This window comes from Somniosus microcephalus, unplaced genomic scaffold, assembly GCF_052327205.1.
Source record: "Somniosus microcephalus isolate GS21.2 unplaced genomic scaffold, FLI_Smic_1.0 unresolved_chr3, whole genome shotgun sequence".
NCBI lineage: Eukaryota > Metazoa > Chordata > Chondrichthyes > Squaliformes > Somniosidae > Somniosus > Somniosus microcephalus.
Window position 1 is genome coordinate 38,012,255 of NW_028225181.1, and position 7,290 is coordinate 38,019,544.

The following is a 7,290-nucleotide window of genomic DNA, read 5'->3' on the forward strand; positions in this document are numbered from 1 at the left end:
CGCTTGTGTATTGCCCATAATATTCCAATCCTCCATATATACGGGGGGGTGGTGCCAGAGGACTGGAGAATTGCCAAAGTTACGCGATTGTTCCAAAAAGGGTGTCAAGTTAAACCCAGTAATTACAGGTCAGTCAGCTTAAACTTGGTAATGGGGAAGCTATTAGAAACAGTAATCAGGAACACAATTAACAATCACTTGGATAGGTGTGAATTAATTACAGAAAGCAAGCACGGATTTGTTAAATGCAAATCGTGTTTAACCAACTTGATCGAGATTTTTTGATGAGGTAACAGAGAGGGTTGATGAGGGTAATGCGGTTGATGTAGTGTACATGGATATCCAAAAGGCGTTCGACAAATTGCCACATAATAGGCTCACCAGCAAAGGTGAAGCCCATGGAATAAATGGGACAGTGGCAGCTGGATACAAAATTGGCTAAGTGATAGAAAACAGAGAGTAGTGCTGAACGGTTCTTTTTCAGACTGGAGGTCTGTGGAGTTCTCCAGGGATCGATTCTAGGAGCGCTGCTTTTCCTGATATAGATTAATGACTGGGACGTGAGTGTACAGGGCACAATTTCAAAATTTGCAGTTGAAACTAAATTTGGAATTATAGTGAAGAATGAATAGGATAGTGATAGACTTCATGAAGACATAAAGAGGCTGGTGAAATGGGCGGACATTTGGCAGATGAAATTTAATGCAGGGAAGTGTGAAGTGATACATCTTGGTAGAAAGAATGAGGAGAGAAGATATAAACTAAATGGTACAACCCTAAAGGGAGTGCAAGAACAGAGAGATCCGTGGATATATGTGGACACATCGTTCAAGGTGGAAGGGCAGGTAGAGAAAGCAGTTAAAAAGGCTTAGGGGATCCTGGCCTTCATAAATAGAGGTATAGAGTACAAAGGAGTCGGAATTATGATGAACATAGAAACATAGAAACATAGAAGATAGGAGCAAGTGTAGGCCAGTCGTCCCCTCGAGCCTAATCCGCCATTCAATGAGATCATGGCTGATCATTCAAACTCAGTACCCTGTCCCTGCTTTCTCCCCATATCCATTGATCCCGTTAGCCTTAAGAAAAATATTCAGCTCCTTCTTGAATATATTTAATGAATTGGCCTCAACTGCCTTCTGTGGTAGAAAATTCCAAAGGTTCACCACTCTCTGGGTGAAGAAATTCCTCTGCATCTCTGTCCTAAATGGCTTACCCCTTATCCTTAGACTGTGACCCCTGGTCAGTCAAAGTCATAGGCCTAGAAATTCAGTGCCCTTAGCACCGATTTTGCGGCGCTAGAGGGCCTAGCGCTGCAATTGGCGCCGGTTCCTAAATTGCCTGGGGCCCTTCCGCGGCGGTAGACCGGTAGCGCTGCGCCGGCACCGATGACGTCATCGGTGTGCGAAGCGTCCCGGTTGCCGTGGTAACCCGGCCCCATGCCGAAATTCAGTTGCGGCCGCCTCGCCAGTGGCAGCCGCAACTAAGACTCCGGCAAACGAGTGTTGCCGGAGTCTGCGCCGGCGCTTTAAGGAGGCGCGGCGGCCGTCCCCTTTCCCGCCGGCCGCCTGCCCGCAGCTCCCTCCCCGGACTTCTCCACCCCCCCCCGGAACAGATGCAAGCCCGGCACTTGTCCGAGGTGCCGGGCTCATTTTTTAAGAGATTTGCGCGGGCCGCGGCCGGGTGCAGGCAGCTCCTCCTTAACAGAAGGAGGAGGCCTGCACTTCCCAAGCCTGCCGCACCGCAGCGGGCGCCGCAGCGCCGGAATAGCGCCGCAATGCGGCGCGTTGCGCCAGTTTTCAGGCGCTAAAACTCTTCAGTAGCGCCGGCAGCCGTTTGGGTGCGGCGCTACTGAATTTTTGGCGCGCGCAAAGGGACTTAGCGCCGGCGCTAACTTCCAGCGCTAAAGCCCTGGCGCGGCGCAAACTCAATTTCTAGGCCATAGAGTCATAGGCCTAGAAATTCAGTAGGCTTAGCGCCCCATTTGGGGCGCTGGAGGGCCTAGCGCCGGAGTTATGGCCAGTTGGCAAATTCAGTGGGGCCCTTCCGTCGGCGTTACACCGGTTGCGCTGCGCCGGCACCAATGACGTCATCGGTGTGCGCAGCGTCCCGGTTGCCGTGGTGATGGGCCCCAGCGCCGAAATTGAGTTGCGGCCGTCTCGCCTGTGGCAGCCGCAACTAAGAATTTGGCAACCGAGTCTTGCAGGAGTTAGCGTCGGCGCATTAAGGTCGCACGGCGGCCGGCCGCTTTCCCGCCGGCCGCCTGCCCGCACCTCCCTCCCCGGACTCCTCCACCCCCCCCCGCAGAACAGATGCGTCTGGCCTGCAATCCCGGCACTTGTCCGAGGTGCCGGGCTCATTTTTCTGAACATTTGAGCGGCCAGCGGGCGGGTGCAGGCAGCTCCTCCTTAACTGAAGGAGGAGGCCTGCACTTCCCCAGCCTGCCGCACCGCATCGGGTGCCGCAGCGCCGGAATTGCGCCGCAATGCGGCACTCAGCGCCCATTTCGAGGCGCTGACACCCTCTAGTAGCGCCGGCAGCCGTTTGGGCGCGGCGCTACTGAATTTTTGGTGCGCGCAGGGGGACTTAGCGCCGGCGCTAAATTTCTGGCGCTAATGCCCTGGCGAACCCACAACCGAATTTCTAGGCCATAGAGTTTTACAGCACAGAAAGAGGCCCTTCGGCCCATCGTGTCTGCGCCGCCCATCCATCCCTGTCCAGTCAAATCCCATTTTCCAGCATTTGGTCCATAGCCTTGTATGCAATGCCATTTCAAGTGCTCATCCAAATGCTTCTTGAATGTTGTGAGGGTTCCTCCCTCTACCATCCTTTCAGGCATTGAGTTCCACATTCCAACCACCCTCTGGGTGAAGAAGTTCCTCCTCAAATCCCCTCTAAATCTCCTGCCCCTTACCCTGAATCTATGCCCCCTTGTTATTGACCCCCCTACTAAGGGGAAAAGTTCCTCTTTATCTACCCTATCTATGCCCCTCATCATTTTGTACACCTCAATCAGGTCCCCCCTCAGCCTTCTTTGCTCCAAGGAAAACAACCCCAGCCTGTCCAGCCTCTCTTCATAGCTGAGGCGCTCCATCCCAGGTAGCATCCTGGTGATTCTTCTCTGCACCCTCTCCAAAGCAATCACATCCTTCCTATAGTGAGGCGACCAGAAGTGCACACAGTACTCCAGCTGTGGCCTCACCAGCGTTTTGTACAGCTCCATCATAACCTCCCTGATCTTATATTCTATGCCTCGGCTAATGAAGGCAAGCATCCCATATGCCTTTTTAACCACCTTATCTACCTGTTCCGCTGCCTTCAGGGATCTATGTACATGTACACCAAGGTCCCTCTGACCCTCTGTACTTCCTAGGGTCCTACCACTCATTGTGTATTCCTTTGCCTTATTTGTCCCTCCAAAATGCATCACCATGCACTTTTCAGGGTTAAATTCCATTTGCCACATTTCCGCCCATCTGACCAACCCGTTTATATCGTCCTGTAGCCTGAGGCTTTCCTCCTCGCAATTTACCACCCCACCAATTTTCGTGTCATCTGCGAACTTACTGATCATACCTTTTACATTCTCATCCAAATCATTTATGTAGATCACAAACAATAAGGGACCCAGCACCGATCCCTGAGGTACCCCACTGGACACAGGCTTCCAGTCACAAAAGCAACATTCGACCATTACCCTCTGCCTCCTGCCACTCAGCCAGTTTAGGATCCAATGCGCCAAGGCACCCTGGATCCCATGGGCTCTTACCTTCTTGACCAGTCTCCTATGCGAGACTTTGTCAAAAGCTTTGCTGAAGTCCATGTAAACCACATCCACAGCATTTCCCTCATCCACCCCCCTAGTCAATCCCTCGAAAAATTCAATCAGATTTGTCAGACATGATTTACCCTTGACAAAGCCATGCTGACTATCCCCGATTAATCCTTGCCTCTCTAAGTGGAGACAAATTTTGTCCCTCAGAATTGTTACCAATAATTTCCCTACCACAGATGTTAGGCTCACTGGCCTGTAATTCCCTGGTTTATCCCTGCTACCCTTCTTGAATAATGGTACTACGTTAGCTGTTCTCCAGTCCTCTGGTACATCCCCTGTGGCCAGAGAGGTTCTGAAAATTTGTGTCAGAGCCCCTGCAATCTCCTCCTTTGCCTCCCACAGCAGCCTGGGATACATCTCGCCCGGGCCTGGGGATTTATCCACTTTTTGGCCTGCTAAAACCGCTAGCACCTCCTCCCTCTCGATGCTAATATGTTCAGGTATGTCACAGTCCCCTTGCCCGATTTCTATGTCTGCATCGTCTTTCTCCATAGTGAACACAGATGCAAAAAAATCATTTAAAACCCCACCTACATCATCTGGCTCTACACACAGATTGCCACTTTGGTCCCTAATGGGCCCTACCCTTTCCCTGATTATCCTCTTGCCCTTAATATACTTATAAAATATCTTAGGATTTCCCTTTATTTTGCTCGCCAGTGTTATTTCATGGCCCCTCCTCGCCCTCCTAATTTCTTTTTTAAGTACGCCCCTGCACTTTTTATACTCCTCTAGGGCTTCTTCCGTCTTTAGTCTTTTGTAACTGCCAAAAGCCCCCCTTTTATTCCTAATGCATTTTTGTATATCCCTTGTCATCCAAGGTTCCCTTTGCTTGTTGGTCCCACCCTTGACCTTTACAGCAACATGTTGGTGTTGTACTCTCTCTATTTCCCTTCTGAAAGTCTCCCACTGTTTTGATGTGGATTTTCCTATAAGTAGCTGCTCCCAGTCCACTTTGGCCAGATCCTGCCTTATCATATTAAAATCGGCCTTCCCCCAATTTAGAACCCTTATTTCTGGGCCGTCTTTGTCCTTTTCCATGCCCACCTTAAATCTTACCGAATTATGGTCACTGTCGCCAAACTGCTCTCCTACTGACACTTCCACCACTTGCCCGGCTACATTCCCTAGAATTAGGTCCAGTGCCGCCCCCTCTCTTGTAGGACTTTCTACATGTTGGCTCGAAAAGCTCTCCTGGATGCACTTTAAGAATTCTGCACCCTCTAAGCCTTTCACACTCTGACTATCCCAATTAATATTGGGGAAGTTGAAATCCCCCACTATTATTACCCTATTATTTTCGCACTTTTCTGAGATTTGCCTACATATCTGTTCCTCTATCTCCCCCTGACTGTTTGGAGGCCTATAGTACACTCCCAGCAAAGTGCTTGCCCCCTTTTTGTTTTTAAGTTCTACCCATATGGCCTCATTAGAGGAACCCGCTAATATATCATCCCTCCTTACAGCAGTAATTGACTCCTTAATTAATATTGAAACACCCCCTCCCCTTTTACACCCCCCTCTGTCTCGCCTGAAGATTCTATACCCCGGAATATTGAGCTGCCAGTCCTGACCCTCCCTCAACCATGTCTCCGTGATAGCAACAATATTGTACTCCCATGTGTTCAACAACAACTTCAGTTCATCCACCTTATTTGCAAGACTCCTTGCATTAAAATAAATGCCTTCCAGCCCTGCCATATTCTCTTTTGCCTTCACATATTTGCTCTGCCTTCCCAGCTGACTTGTTTTTCCCTCTGTATTTGGCTGTAAATCACCCCCTACTATAGCTCCACTCTGTACCCCATCCCCCTGCCAAGTTATTTTAAACCCCCCCCAGCAGTGCTAGCAAACCTTCCCGCAAGGATATTGGTTCCCCTCTGGTTCAGGTGTAAACCGTCCGACTTGTACAAGTCCTACCTTTTCCAGAAGCAGACCCAGAGATCCAGGAAACTAAAGCCCTCCCTCCTGCACCATCCCTTTAGCCACGCATTCATCTGTTCTATCTTCCTATTCCTATACTCACTAGGACGTGGCACCGGGAGTAATCCAGAGATTACAACCCTTGAGGTCCTGCTCCTTAATCCTTCACCTAGCTCCCTAAATTCTTGTTGCAGGACCTCATCCCTCTTTTTACCTATGTCGTTGGTACCAATGTGGACCACGACCACTGGCTGTTCACCCTCCCCCTCCAGAATGCCCTGCAGCCGCTCAGTGACATCCTTGACCCTGGCACCAGGGAGGCAACAAACCATCCTGGATTCACGTCTACGGCCACAGAAACGCCTATCTGTTCCCCTTACTATAGAATCCCCTACCACTATTGCTCTCCCACTCTTTTTCCCCCCTTCCTGGGCAGCAGGAGCACCCCCAGTGCCAGGAAGTTGGCTGCTGCTGCCTTCCCCTGGTGAGTCATCCCCCTCAACAGTATCCAAAGCGGTATACTTGTTTGAAAGGGGGATGTCCGCAGGGGTTCCCTGCACTACCTGCCTGCCTTTGTTGCTCTGCCTGATGGTCACCCCCTGTGCTGCCCTACCCTGAGGCGTGAACAACTCGCTAAGCGTGCTATCCACGAGCCTCTCAGCATCGCGTATGCTCCAAAATTCATCCACCCACAGCTCGAGCGCCACAATGCGGTCTACAAGTAGCTGCAGCTGCATGCATTTCCTGCACACATGATCGTCAGGGACACTGGCAGCATCCCTGACTTCCCACATGGAGCAAGAGGAGCAGAACACGGGTCTGAGCTCTCCTGCCATGACTTACTATTTTAATTAATTAAAAAATTTATTCAATACCCCAGTTACACGTATACTCTAGGGCGCTTTATTTACCAACTGTCCCCACTACACCACAGAAATGTAACACCACAGAATTCAAGCTTGTATTGAAAAGAGAGAAATACTCACCAACCAATCACTTACCTGCTCCCTGGTGACGTCACACTTTGATTACTTTTTACCTCTCTCCTGGATTGGTATGCCTCTGACTGCTCCCTCTCAAGCCTTTAAGCTCTCCCGCCTCGGGCTGCTCCCGCGCAGGTCCGCTGCTTCTCCGGTCTCGGGGCTGTGGGCCTCGGTGCCTCTGACTGCTCCCTCTCAAGCCTTTAAGCTCTCCCGCCTCGGGCTGCTCCCGCGCAGGTCCGCTGCTTCTCCGGTCTCGGGGCTGTGGGCCTCGGTGCCTCTGACTGCTCCCTCTCAAGCCTTTAAGCTCTCCCGCCTCGGGCTGCTCCCGCGCAGGTCCGCTGCTTCTCCGGTCTCGATTCTGTGGGCCTCGGTGCCTCTGACTGCTGCCTCTCAAGCCTTCAAGCTCTCCCACCTCGGGCTGCTCCCGCGCAGGTCCGCTGCTTCTCCGGTCTCGGGGCTGTGGGCCTCGGTGCCTCTGACTGCTCCCTCTCAAGCCTTTAAGCTCTCCCGCCTCGGGCTGCTCCCGCGCAGGTCCGCTGCTTCTCCGGT